The sequence below is a fragment of the Narcine bancroftii genome, chromosome 1 (assembly GCF_036971445.1).
Source record: "Narcine bancroftii isolate sNarBan1 chromosome 1, sNarBan1.hap1, whole genome shotgun sequence".
NCBI lineage: Eukaryota > Metazoa > Chordata > Chondrichthyes > Torpediniformes > Narcinidae > Narcine > Narcine bancroftii.
In genome coordinates, this window is record NC_091469.1 from 226,032,855 (window position 1) to 226,047,659 (window position 14,805).

Genomic DNA, 14,805 nt, shown 5'->3' on the forward strand with positions numbered 1-14,805 from the left:
CTGCCCAGCAGATTGCAACTGACCAGACGACAACAGCCAAAAAATCAGGGTTCACATCTGCTGCTGTACTGGAAGCTGGTAAGACTCGTAATTCATCTGTTTAATGTCAATTCTGGTTTGAATTAATGGTCATGACATGGCATCTAGTTCACATATTTGTATCACTGCTATCCAGGAAGCAGAAGAAGGCTGAAACGTATGAAGTCCACAAAAAGGCAGGAGGCAGCAACCAAGATCTGTGCACTCCTATCTGAGACAGACCAGATGGACCATGAAAGAGAACGGGACTGAAGGGAGAGGCATGGGAAGATGTTGCAGGGGCTGATGCAGGACAATGGCTGGCATAGCAACAGAGCAAAGGTCAGGAATGTGCCACTGACAGACAGGAACACCAGGCTGACCACGATGGAATCGCACGCCTGGTAAGTGAGATAAAGCAGGAGATGCAGGCACAGACTGCAGTGATAACGGGACTTGCCTCATCCATCAAAGTAATTGCATGAGTCCAGCCTTGGCCCTCCACCATTCAGTCTCCTTCACCCTTTGGCAGGCCTCCTGCCTCCACCTTCCAACCGGCCTCTGCCTCCTTCCCACCAGCTTCCCCCTCCTTTCCAACCATTGTCCATCTCCATGCTGCCACAAGCCTCATTGCCTTTCCCTCCCTCCTCTCACCACCGTCCATTCTCCTCCCTCCTACTGCCATCATCTGGCTCCAAAGACGAACCTCGCACCCTCGCCACGGGCTGGCATTCAGGGTTCAGCCAATCACCCCCTCATTGCCCATTATCCCAGCTCCTACATTCACCTGTTTGAGGAATTTGATGAGAATGCCCAATGAAAAGTTGCACACAATCCGTTTATCACTGAAGTCGTTCTGTTTACAATTTCTGTAGTACGTTAAACTAATGTTTTCCTAACATGTACATGTGCACTGCATTGCCTTGATCACTTGTGAAGGCACGCTAAAGATTCATGGGGATGAAGAAATGCCAACTATATGTTATCAATATGTTAAAGTTTTATTCTAGAAAGTTTTTGTTCTGCCTTTATTGACAATTTTTGTCTATGTTTACACAAATGTTGCACATGATGTTCCTATAATTATATGAAGAGGTTTTATTTTACAGTTCACAATGTTCCAAGACAGACAATAACATTTTATTGACTTTTAAGTGAAATGACTCAGTTATTATCTTAATTTTCACACAGAACTGTCATATAGCCTCACGCAGGGCTGCAGACCCTGGCCTGTTGCCCCTCTGGAGGAGGTAGATCAGATGCAATAGCCCTCCACTCTTCCAGAAAGCGCTCCTTGTTAATCTCGTAACTGTTACGCAAGGGACAGCAGGCAACAACAACCTCTGACACAAAGGTGGCACTAATATCCATTTGTTTTGAGGGGAGCCTCCAGCATCCTTTGAGACAGCCAAATGCATTTTCCACAACCATTCTTGCGCAGCTCAGACTGTAGTTGAAAGAGCGCTTACGGTGATCAGTGATGTGATGTTGTGTGAAACCCTTCATCAACCTCTTTCTCAGTGGGTAGGCAGGGTCTCCAACCAAATGTGCAGGTATTTCCACGCCATCAGCATTTCTGGAGACCTGCGATAAAATCATTGAGAGTGTGTGTGAGTTACTCAGAACAGAAGGAAACAATGGCAGTGTCAACTCACCAATATCATGTGTCATGTTCAATGCAAGGATCCATCTAACACTTGAGATGATTACATTACATGTTAAAGCATCATCATGCATTGTATCATATTCACTTACATCAATGGGGAATAGATAACCACCTGCATCCTCAGCCATTCTGTAAATGGGGGGAGTTGAGAAGAACACGAGTATCAAGGGTGTGACCTGGTCAACCTACATACACATCTGTGAAGCTGGAAACATAGAAGGAGTAAGCTAGAGAACATAATGTTTACAATTTCAGGTGAGGACAACTGATATTAATGGCTAAATCAAACTTACCAATAGTCGCAGTTGATAACACCTGCAGAATGATGGAGTGCCACCCTTTTCGATTGCAGTAGGATACCAACACCAAAAAGAACACTGATGGAACGATACTCTCCAGGAGCAGCATACCACCACAAGGCTATTGCAAGTCTGACCCGATGTTCCAGAGGACTTAGGCTTTAAGTGTTCTTACACCTCAGGTGTGGCCCTAATATCCCAGCAATGAAATCAAACCTAGCACGAGACATTCCTAGATTCTCACACATCTGGTCATCTTTGTATTTTTCAAAGACTTCATTCCAGAACACGAGTTCTTGAGGTCTCTCCCTCTTCCACATCCTTCTGCTACCCTTTCAAGATACTTCATTATAACCAAGCGTCTTTTAACGGTGGCCTCTCAGCTCAGTCACACTCTTCTCCACAAACACATCACAGGTTATATGCAAAACATCATTAAAATTTTGCCATCTGAGATCAGGTGTCCATTGTCTCTTGGGGCCTGTTATTCTTTGCACCAACTTGCATACAAGGAGGCTGATGAGACCTGACTGTCTGGCGATAGATTCGCACATCTTCAGGATGTCCAAAGTGATCTGTCTGATGTCCGCGATTGTGTAGAATGAGATGACATCACTTCTGCCTTTTGCATGATTGAAGGTAAAACAGACCTAATGCTAGGGATGGCTCCTTGCAAATGTGAACATGTACAGTGTCCCATATAGGAGTAGTCAAGTGTGAAAAGCAAAAATGCCATTCCTATCTGGGGACACTGAACAGCTAGTTTAGTGGGATGCAAGTGTAAAAATGGCTAAAAAGGCACTGTCACATATTGGAGCTCTGTTCTTCACACAACTCGCAGCCAATTTTACAGTGGGTTATACCTGGGAACAATCTATTTACATGGCTAATGAAATGTGTGAAACATTTGGAGGCTGTTCTCTGTGGTTTTGCAAATGGATTGTTGACTGACAGGACATGGCACTTGCATGGATGAGGAAGGTGTAGGGGCCTGGACTGTGAATCATCAGCTTTGCATAACAAACAGCATGCTTTTTTCTTTCTTCTTTCTTTGGCTTGGCTTCGCAGACGAAGATTTATGGAGGGGTATGTCCACATCTGCTGCAGACTCGTTGGTGATTGACAAGTCCGATGCGGGACAGGCAGGCACAGTTGCAGCAGTTGCAAGGGAAAATTGGTTGGTTGGGGTTGGGTGTTGGGTTTTTCCTCCTTTGTCTTTTGTCAGTGAGGTGGGCTCTGCGGTCTCCTTCAAAGGAGGTTGCTGCCCGCCGAACTGTGAGGCACCAAGATGCACGGTTGGAGGCGATATCAGCCTACTGGCGGTGGTCAATGTGGCAGGCATCAAGAGAATTCTTTAAGCAGTCCTTGTACCTCTACTTTGGTGCACCTCTGTCTCGGTGGCCAGTGGAGAGCTTGCCATAGAACACGATCTTGGGAAGTCGATGGTCCTCCATTCTGGAGACGTGACCTACCCAGCGCATTTGGGTCTTCAGCAACATGGATTCGATGCTTGCGGACTCTGCCATCTCGAGTACTTCAATGTTGGTGATGAAGTCATTCCAATGAATGTTGAGGATGGAGCAGAGACAGCGCTGATGGAAGCGTTCTAGGAGCCGTAGGTGATGCCGGTAGAGGACCCATGATTCGGAGATGAACAGGAGCATGGGTATGACAACGGCTCTGTACATGCTGATCTTTGTGTGTTTCTTCAGGTGCTTGTTTTTCCAGACTCTTTTGTGTAGTCTTCCAAAGGCGCTATTTGCCTTGGCGAGTCTGTTGTCTCTTTGTCGATCCTTGCATCAGATGAAATGGTGCTGCCGAGGTAGGTAAACTGGTTGACCGTTTTGAGTTCAGTGTGCCCGATGGAGATGTGGGGGGGCTGGTGATCATGGTGGGGAGCTGGTTGATGGAGGACCTCAGTTTTCTTCAGGCTGACTTCCAGGCCAAACATTTTGGCAAAACAGGACATCATGCGCTGGAGAGCTGGCTCTGAATGGGCAACTAAAGCGGCATCATCTGCAAAGAGTAGTTCACGGACAAGTTGCTCTTGTGTCTTGGTGTGAGCTTGCAGGCGCCTCAGATTGAAGAGACTCCTTGCAGTACCGGATGTAAACACCGTCTTCATTGTTGAGGTCTTTATTGGCTTGTTTCAGCATTATGCTGAAGAAGAGAGTAAAGAGGGTTGGTGCGAGGACGCAGCCTTGCTTCACGCCATTGTCAACGGAGAAGGGTTTGGAGAGCTCATTGCTGTATCTGACCCGAACTTGTTGGTTTTCGTGCAGTTGGATAACAATATTGAGGAACTTGGGGGGGCATCTGAGGCGCTCTAGTATTTGCCAAAGCCCTTTCCTGCTCACGGTGTCGAAGGCTTTGGTGAGGTCAACAAAGGTGATGTAGAGTCCTTTGTTTTGTTCTCTGCACTTTTCTTGGAGCTGTCTAAGGGCAAAGACCATGCCAGTAGTTCCTCTGTTTGCGCGAAAGCCACACTGTGATTCTGGGAGGATATTTTCTGCGACACTAGGTATTAGTCTATTAAGGAGAATCCTAGCGAAGATTTTGCCTGCAATGGAGAACAGCGTGATTCCCCTGTAGTTTGAGCAGTCTGATTTCTCACCTTTGTTTTTGTACAGGGTGATGATGATGGCATCACGAATGTCCTGAGGCAGCTTTCCTTGGTCCCAGCAGAGCATGAAAAACTCATGCAGTTTGGTATGCAGAGCTTTGCCGCCAGTCTTTCAGACCTCTGGGGGGAATTCCATCCATACCTGCTGCTTTGCCACTTTTCAGTTGTTCAATTGCCTTATATGTCTCTTCTTGGTAAGGACCTCATCCAGCTCTAGCCTCAAGGGTTGTTGAGGGAGCTGGAGCAGGGTGGATTCTTGGACTGAGCGGTTGGCACTGAAAAGGGATTGGAAATATTCTGACCATCGATTGAGGATGGAGATCTTCTCTTCAGGCTCAATGAAGATAAGCCGAGATGAGATTTAATCTTTCTTCATATCCGGAGCTTTTCCCAGTGTAGTGGCCGCAACTGTTATTCATTACGGGGATGTGAGGATCAAGGACAAGGCCAGCATTTATTCACGGTTCATCCGCAACTTTATGGAGAGCAGCTTTCTGACCATTGCAGTTTTTGCATTGAGAAAATGCATCTCATTGTTTATTATTTTGCCACCATTTTGTGGCAGTGCTTTAAATATCTTTTCCATACAGGATTTTATGCATTCATCCAGAATTCTACAGTCCAATTTTTCTTTTGCAGCATGTTCCATTAAGGTAAGATTTAGCTTTTTCTACTTCTCACATCACATGTAACTTTTAAAAAAAAATAGACCTCTAAGAACCTCTATTCTGCTGGCCCAGTTACTCTACTGACATTTATGCCTTTTTTTTCTTCATTATCCATGGTTTATTATATATTAATTTGGAGATACACCAAGGTAATGGGCCCTTCCGGCCCATGAGCCTGTGCCAGAAAAATACACCCTTTAACCTACAACCCCTGTATGTTCTTGAAGGGTGGGTGCAAACCGGAGCATTGAGAGGAAACCCAGGGAGACATGGGACAATTGTACAAACTCCTTACAGACAATACCGGATTCGAACTTGCTCGCTAGCGCTGTAATGGCTACCCTGACTGCGCTGCCCTTTCACTGTGAGCCATCAAGTAACACAGCTTAGGAATTGGGGGCTTAATGGTCAATATTTTAAAAAACAAATAGAGCAGTTACAGCCCAGCTTTACTGAGGAGATGGGTCTGTCAAGTGTATTCACTGCTGACTCTATAGGTTAGCGATTTAGGAGGAGGTCTGTGCTTTCCATGCCAGCGATGAGTACCTGCACCATAGCTGATGAGCAACTCCAGATTGGAAGAACTGATGCAACAATAGGGTGCTGAATGCCACAATCCCAGTCTGCACTCCTATGCAAGCCCCACTTCATTCATGGCCAGCGTGGTAGCACTGCCAAATTTCTGCACTCTGTCTCCAAGTATTAGAGGCCTGAGTACATTCATCTCAGGCCAATTTTCAATAAGGACTTCAAGCAAAAAAAATGATGTTTTATGGCTGTAATTGCTTTGGAATGAGTTGAACCATAGAATCTGTGCAGAGTTATATTTTACAAGGCAGCACATAAACTATTTTCAAGCTGAGTTTCTAGGTCTAACTGCAAAATGAATGTTCCAAATTGTTTATGAAATTGTTATGTTCTATAAAGCTGGATACCACATTACTCTGCTGTCCAAATGGATCACAATATATAGATACCAAAAAAAAATAGCATGTTGCATGGTCCATGATGCATTACAATGCATAGTTTGTAATCCTTTGGTCATCATTTAGAAATAGGCAATTGGGTACGGGTATTGTTAGTACTAAATGCAAACTGCTGGGAGTTCTGTGGTAAGACTGCATAATTGCTCTAATGCTTGGTTTCCATGGTGAGGAGCTAAGCATCACCTTGAAAAGAACTCTGTTTACTTTGCTGCCATCAGGAAAAAGGTAAAGGCACCATAATTATGAAGTTTTGGAGAAAATTGATTCCAAAACTTTTATAAATCGAAATGTTAAAAAGTTTAATTTCTGTTAGCTTAACAACCTTAAGGGATAAAAAAAAAACTTTCATATGCTTCAGCAACCCTTATGACGAGTGATGTTATTTACTTTTAAGTAAATCTTTAGTTAGTTTATCAGATGAATGTATGTAAGTTAATAACAATTGTCAAAGATGCAGAACACAGAATGCTGGAGAGACTCAACGGGTCACGCATCATCCGTAGCAAGTAAAAGACAGTCAACATTTCAGGCCTGAGCCCTTCAGTTAAGAGGCACATTTCTTTGGTTTGTGGCAATATTGCAACTTATAATTAGTTGGGGATTCAAAGGCAAAACGAACTAAAAATCGATTACCTGCCTTTAGCTCTTTCAGCCATTGGTGAGTTCATTTTTCAAGTTTGGATTCAAAGCTTTTATACTGAAGACAAAAAAAAATTGTTAAATTACTTTAGAGTTATTCTCATCTTTAAAATGCAATGATAAACATTTCCAGGATGAAACTCATTTCATCAAAGAGGACCACCTCCGAATTTATGACAAATTCTGACAGAGGTCTTGACTTATTTTAAAACCCACTGTTTACACAATACTTCACGCCTGTTCTGTTTCCAAAGTGCTTTCAATCATATCTTCAAAGAGGACTTCAACAGCAGTCATTGCATTATTCTGAAGTCCTAGACACACAATATATTTTAGATTTTTTGAAAATTATTCCTGTTCTAATGTACACCAAAGAATGATTTACTAATTCAAGTTGTTTCATATCATGGTTTTTGGGATAAGATCATAAGACATCTGAGCAGAAATATGTTATGCAGCCCATGAGTCTATCCCACCATATGATCATTAACTGATCCATTTACCCACTCATCCCCACTGCCCTGCATTCTCCCCATAATCTTTGATACCCTGGCTAATCAAGAATCTATCAATCTCAGCCTTAAATATACTCGACCTGGCCTCTACAACTGCTTGTGGCAACAAATTCCAGAAATTAACCACTCTCTGGCTGAAGAAATTCTACCACATCTCTGTTCTGAGTGAATGTCCCTCAGTCCTGAAGTTGTGCCCTTTTGTTCTTGACTCAATGATTTTCAAACTTTCCTCCTTCAGCAATCCCTGTGCCATAAGTTCTCTGTGATTATTCAGGGATTGCTTAAGGTTGTGTGTGAATGGGAAGGGAAGGTTGAGAACCTCTGCACTCGACCCAATTGTTGCTGAAATATTTTGTTTGAGAAAAATTGTCATTGGCCCATTTCCTTGGAGCTATGAAACCGTGCACATAACGAGTCAATTAGGTACGATTAAAAAAGTGGTTTTCAAACTTCTTTCTTTCCACTCATATACCACCTTAAGCAATCCCTTATTAATCACAGAGCACTTAAGGCATAGGGAATACTTAAAGTGTACGTGAGTTCAGTGGGGCAGTTTGAAAGTCACAGTGCCAGACTCTCCCACATGGACAACAATCTTCCTACATATACCCTGTCCATTCGAAATGTTTCAATGAGATCACTCTCTCACTCTCCTAAATTTCAATGAGTACAGCCGAAGAGCTGTCAAACTCTCCTCATATGATAACGCACTCATTTCCGGAATCATCCTTGTGAATTTCTGCTGATCCCTCTTCAGCACATCCTTTATTAAACAAGGAACCTAAATCTGCTCACAGCACTCCAAATGAGATCTCACCAGTGCCTTATAAAGCACTGGAGTTAACATTGTTTTGAGAACAGAAATTTGTTATACACACGTTCAACAAACTTAAAATTAAACCTGTGATGATAAATTATAGTTAGGGTTCTTCTATATTCAGAAGAGCTATCTCAGTGATTCTCAACCTTTTTCCTTCCACTCACATCCCCCCTTAAGTAATTCCTGTGCCACGGGTGCTCTGTGATGAGTAAGGGATTGCCTAAGGTGGGAAGGGAAGGTTGAGATTCACTGCTCTCGACCCAATTGTTACTGAAATATTTTGCTTAAGAAAAATTGTCATCGGCCCATTTTCTTTGGAGTTAGAAAACATAATGAAGTCAATGAGGTCCGATTAAAACAGTGGTTTTCAACCTTTTTCTTTCTACCCACATACCACCTTAAGCAATCCCTCACTAATCACAGAGCTCCGATGGCGGAGGGAAGACTTAAAGTGGGAAGAAAAAGGTTGAGAACCACTGAGATATTTCATTTGTATATCTATGAATATTTATTAACCATTTTATTGTATTCAATGTCTCTTTTTAATTCAGTAAAGTACACTACGGTAGTTGTTTTAGTTGATTTCATAATTGTTTTTGACCAAGTATCTGTTCAGCTGCAGCAAAAAATAATTTTGTTTATGCTTATAGTACAGGTACATGATCCTTTATCTGGATATACAAAATCCGGCATGTGGGGACCGGCGGTCGGGGGAGATGGCGGGGTGACTGAAAGCGGGTGGGGGTGGGTACAGCAACACAATTTGGGTGGGGTTTCCGAAATCTGGAAAAATCTGAAATCCGGAACACACTGTCCCCCAAGGGTTCTGAATAAAGGATCGTGTACCTGTATATGACAAAAAAAACTATTATTTTATTATTTATGTCGGTTAACTAATTAGCTTGGTACTTGGATGATAATGTGTGTTAATTCTATAACCATTCTATTAAGGATGCTGCCAGTGAGCTACATTCACTTTCAGTACTTTTTTTCCAATGTAAACTGTTCAGTACTCATAATGCATTCATGACAAATATTGATCTGTAGGCCAATTAAATGCTGTATGAGCTAGCCTTGTCTCATTATATGGACTCATTTGTTGTGAATTTGGACTCATTACTGCTGCGTCTCTGTACAGTCAGGCCTTATGAAAAGTAATCCTGAGGCACAAATTGAAATCTTTCTCTGCCAACAGCAGAATTTGAATTGAATGAATAATCTGGATTTTCTCAGAATTTGCCCACAAAGCTATCCATATCATGGGAAAAAAAAGTAAACAAATAACTAAATGATCACGTGAACAAAGACCAATGAATGAGTTGCCATTAACGGAAACCACGTTACTTATATTCTCTGTGGAGTAATTAAAGTCATAAACATCCATTTATTTACAATAATGGTGTGACCATGTGGCTCTCTTTCTTGTAATACAAAGAGGTGACTGGAATTGAATAATCAGTTAATGTTAAACTACAAGGGACGTAATGCATTAAAAATGGTACTTATTTCTCTAAATGTACTTCATTTTAATTTTGTAATTGAGAGCGTTGACACTTGTGTTAAGTGGACTAAAATCAAATAACTAACTTCAAATGAATAATTATCAACAACATTGGAAAAAGTCCAACGTCTGTTGCAGATTATTACTGGGGTGGCATGTGTTTTCTACCTAATACGTTCTTAAATGGTTTTAATGCTACTCTATCGGTCTGAAATTAGTATCTTAGCTATCCTGAAGTTATCCAATGGCTTACCTACTGCCAGAAATCCTTTTGCAAGACCGATGATTTTTAAAATATTCATATTGTTAAAACATATGGTAAATAAATTCCAACGTCATTATAAAACTGAACAGGAGGTCATTAAAAGGGTTTGGAAACTTAGTCTCACAACTCAGCGTGCCTTCAGCATTAGAACCTAGCCCACTACAGCACAGTACCGGCCCTCAATGTTTTGCTGACCCATATAGTCCTTAAAAAAAGTACTATCCTGTGACCCTCTGTTCTTCTTCCATCCGTGTGCCTGACCAAGAGTCTCTTAAATGCCCCTAATGTTTCATCCTTCACCACCATCACTGGCAAGGCATTCCAGGCACCCAAACTTAATCCTGATGTTCGCCTAAACTTCCCTCCCTTCACAACGTATGTCCTCTGCTGTTTGCTATTCCTGCCCTGGGAAAAAGCCGCCCTATCCATGTCTCTCATAATCTTGTAGCCCTCTATTAAGTCTCCTCTCATCCTTCTACACTCCAAAGAGAGAAGTCCCAGCTCTGCTAACCTTGCCTCATAAGACTTATTTTAAAATCCAGGCAATGTCTTGGTAAATCTCCTTTGCACCCTCTCCATAGATTCCACATACTTCCTAAAATTAGGTGACCAGGACTGGACACAATAGTGTGGTTTCACCAGAGATTGGTAGAGTTGTAACATGACCTCTTGACTGCTGAGCTCAATCTCCCTATCAATGAAGGCCATTATCCTATCAACCCACTTAGCGAATTGAGGGATGTATGGATTTGAACCCCAAGGTCTCTCTCTGTTCATCCCCACTCTTAAATAACAAACCATTAACCCTGTACTTAGCCTTCTGGTTTGTCTTTCCAAAATGCATTACCTCACACTTAATCTGGATTGAACATCTGCCACTTTTCCACCCAACACTTCTTCTTTGGCTTGGATTCGCGGACGAAGATTTATGGAGGGGTAATGTCCACGTCAGCTGCAGGCTCGTTTGTGGCTGACAAGTCCGATGCGGGACAGGCAGACACGGTTGCAGTGGTTGCAGGGGAAAATTGGTTGGTTGGGGTTGGGTGTTGGGTTTTTCCTCCTTTGTCTTTTGTCAGTGAGGTGGGCTCTGCGGTCTTCTTCAAAGGAGGTTGCTGCCCGCCGAACTGTGAGGCGCCAACACTACATCCTGCCTATACCCTTTTGTAAACTTACAACAACCTTTGGCTCCATCCACAACTCCTTCAACCTTCATATCATTTGCAAGCATACTGACTCATCCTTCATCTGGGTTAATTATAAAAATCACAAAGACTATGGGGTCCCAGGCAGAATAATTTCCTTGCACTACTACTCTCTGCTTGCTACATGCAAGCTAATTTTTTATTCACACAAACATGTTTCCATAGATCTCATGACTCATGACTTTCTGAATGAATCTTTCATGGCCTTACTAAATGCCTTACTAAAATTCATATAGACCATGTACACCACCCTACTCTCATCAATTTCTTTTGTTACCTCCTCAAAAATCTCAATTAGGCTTGTGAGGCACAATCTTCCATTCACAAAGCCTATCCCTGAGGAGTCTGGACTTCTCCAAATTCTCATAGATCCTCTCCTCAAGAATCTTCTCCAATAGTTTGCACATCACTGACGTAAGATTCACCAGTCTATAAATCCCAGGATGCTACATCCAAACTTTTTCAAACAAGGGGACCACATTTGCCATTCTCCAATCCTCTGGCACCTCCTCTGTGGCCAAAGAGGACTCAAAGATCATAGCCACTGCCTCAACTATCGTTTCTCTCCCTTCCCACATCAATTCAATCCAGGGAACTTATCAATCTTAATGTTTTTAAGAAAATCCAACACTTCCTCTTCCTTAACATCAACATTGTACAGCACACAAGCCTGTTCTATTCACATCGCACCCTGATCAAGATTTTTTTCTCTTGCAAATACTGAAGCAAAGTATTCACTTAGGACTCCCCGACCTCCTCCACTCCAGGATCCTTTATCCTTTAGCAGCCCCACCTTCATTCTCATCATCGTCTGTTCTTCACTCATCTGCTGGTTGGAGAAAGTTCTCTTCACCTGATGCTGAAATGACCAAACACTCTTTATAAAACTTGCGGTCATAGCAAGATATCCCTTTGTTCTAACACACCGTTTGAGATTCTTCGACGATATGAAACATTCTCCTGCATGTAGCCAGTTGAGCCCTTTAATGCTGGGACTCTGCAGTGAACTGGGATTCACTGGTAGTGTGTTGTGCTGATGGCTGGCTCCATTTCCTGGCTCCACCCCCATCTACTCACTTATAACCCTGGTTTCCCACCAAAACTCAGAACCCTTCTGAAGACGACTATGAAACCCTACCCATAGTTATAAGCTAATAAAAGCATTTGTTCTCCCTCCAATCGTGAGAACTTTTATTTGCACTACAATTTTGTTTTCTTATTCCCTAAACGATGGAAGTGCTACTCAAGCCAGGGATACTGCTGACAGAGCCTCTGTCCCCCGACGTGGCTGAAGAGTTCATATACTGGCTAGACTGCTTCCAGGCCTAAATGAATGTGACCAGAGACGTCTTCCACATTGATGAATTCAAGTGATCTGCATTCGTTTTGAGGTTAGGAACGAAAGGGTATGCAGTTATCAGGGACTGCACTACATATGACACTGCCATCGAGGCTTTGAAGGCTCGGTTCCTGAAGTCACAAAATGAGGTCCTAGTGAGGCAGTGACTCGCTCTATGTCGCCAATGGCCAGGACAGTGCTTTGAAGTTTGGCGATGAGATTGCCATGGGTGACATAAATTTAGTTCAAGCTTTAGGAGTGTGAGTTTATACCTCTGAACAGTAGAATGCTGAAAGCAGAATTAGCTCAAGGACCTGTTGCAATAGGGATCCAAACAAGTTTACCGGTGGAGGGGTCTTGTTATTATTAGGGAATTATCTTGCAGAGGGTAAAGTTGTACCTGCGATGCAGTTGGCTACCAAGCCAGTCACTGATGAAACAAAGCTTATCTTATCCTTAGGGTGTTTGATTGTGTGGACAAAGTTGGAAAGGTTAGGTTTCTTAAAATGATGGACTTATTGAAAGGTTACTGGTGTGTTCCCTTAGCAGAGAGAAGGAAGGAAATTTATGCATTTGTGACCTCATCAGGTTTATATAATATAATGTTTTGCCATTTGGAATGAAGAATGCTCCAGGGACATTCCAAAGAAGATTAATTCTATAACTCAAAGTTTAGAGCATACAGATGCTTATATTGATGATTTGGTTATAGGGAATGATACATGGGAAGCACATATCTCTGAGGTAGAGAGATTGTCTGACAAACTTTCAAAAGCAAACCTTACTGTCAATTTAGGTAAAAGTGAATTTGGCCATGCTACTGTGACTCATCTTGGTTACATCATTGATCAAGGCAAATTGGCACCTGTCCAGGCGAAAGTTCAGACGATTTCTATGTTTCTTAGTCCCACGAGTAAGAAAGCTATTAGGAGATTTTTGGGAATGGATGGGTATTACAGAAAATTCTGTAAACATTTTGCTGATTGTCTTTTCACGATATTAAGTTTGCAATGTTACTGAAAAATGTTTATTTGTCTGTATTATGTCATGTAATGCATTATTTCAAACATTGTGGGTGCAGTTAAAATTTTGCTCTTTCAGCTTGAAATTTTCTTTGTTGAAAGGAGGTATTACATGCTCCCATTTGTGTCCATTTTCTTTTGTGTGGGATTGTCACTTTAAGAGAACAGATTTAACAAACCCTGTACACTTTGGATTGTCTGTGAAACTGGCTGCAGGCTGAAGATAGCATGTTCCTAAATTGGATACATTTGAATAGAAGGTGCAGAGACCATGTGACCAACAGATTAAGACTGAGTACACCATTTTGCTCAGGGGCCATTTTAAGGAGATAGCACAGGAGCAAAGAGCTCTTGAAAGAAATACTGTGCTGGATTGGCATAATGTCTAATTTCCTCAGTTATAAAGGAATGAGAGTATCACTCTGTGACCAAAAGAATGAAGGTCACTTTTTTTCAGCTGACTCATGAAAAGGTTTCTGAAGGCAGAAGAAATACTACACTTGGATAGTGACCTGAGTGAGAGTCACTTGAGTTCAGCTGATGCATAGAAAGGGTTCTGGAAGCTTCATGTCCCTATGTCAAAGAAGCAGAGTTTTGGTTGGCATTTGTCTGAAAAGGACATTTTATTGGAAGCATCTCAACAAGGGTTTGGTGAGTTATAAACATTCATACCCTCCCCCCAGTCTCTTCCACACACTTCATGAACTGCTAATTTCATTTAAAACCTGCACGTCTCATCCACCTTAAAGCTTGTGTGTTGCACTAATTTCAAACCTATGTGTCAACAATGAATTTCTGATATTGAACTTTGAAGTGCCTTCTGAGAATTGGGCCTTGAGCTGAAGTGGCTTGGGGTATTCCACACACACACACACACCAGTCTATTTGTGCACAGTTGGGGGTTAAGTTAGATAAGTATGATAAGTTTAGATACATTAGTGTTTTGTGTGTTACACTTGACTTCAGCTCTTCCTACATTCCTACAGATTCCAATTTGATTTAGTAACACCCAGTGGTCCATTGATACCTGATAAAATATTCCATTTGGTGCCAACAGGTCAATGAACCCTTGCTAGCATATCTCAGGGATGTTTAACTGCAGGTTTCAAACAGCTGCACAACACCCTCACTATCAAAAAAAAGTGGACATCTTATAAGAATTTTATGCTTCACTGAGATTTCCTCTAATTCTTCTACATTCTAGAGAATGCTTGCTTAGTCTATCAAATCTCTCTTCATACG

At 42.1% G+C, this 14,805-nt stretch overlaps 1 long non-coding RNA gene across 1 annotated transcript in view; it reads left to right on the top strand.

The window, feature by feature from the left end:
• The first annotated feature begins 383 nt into the window (after window positions 1-383).
• Window positions 384-14,805, top strand: part of LOC138749729 (uncharacterized) — a 43,369-nt gene continuing 28,947 nt past the window's right edge. Inside the window, exon 1 of the long non-coding RNA XR_011348849.1 lies at window positions 384-422. This is a non-coding gene — a long non-coding RNA (uncharacterized lncRNA). The remainder of the gene's footprint in view (window positions 423-14,805) is intronic.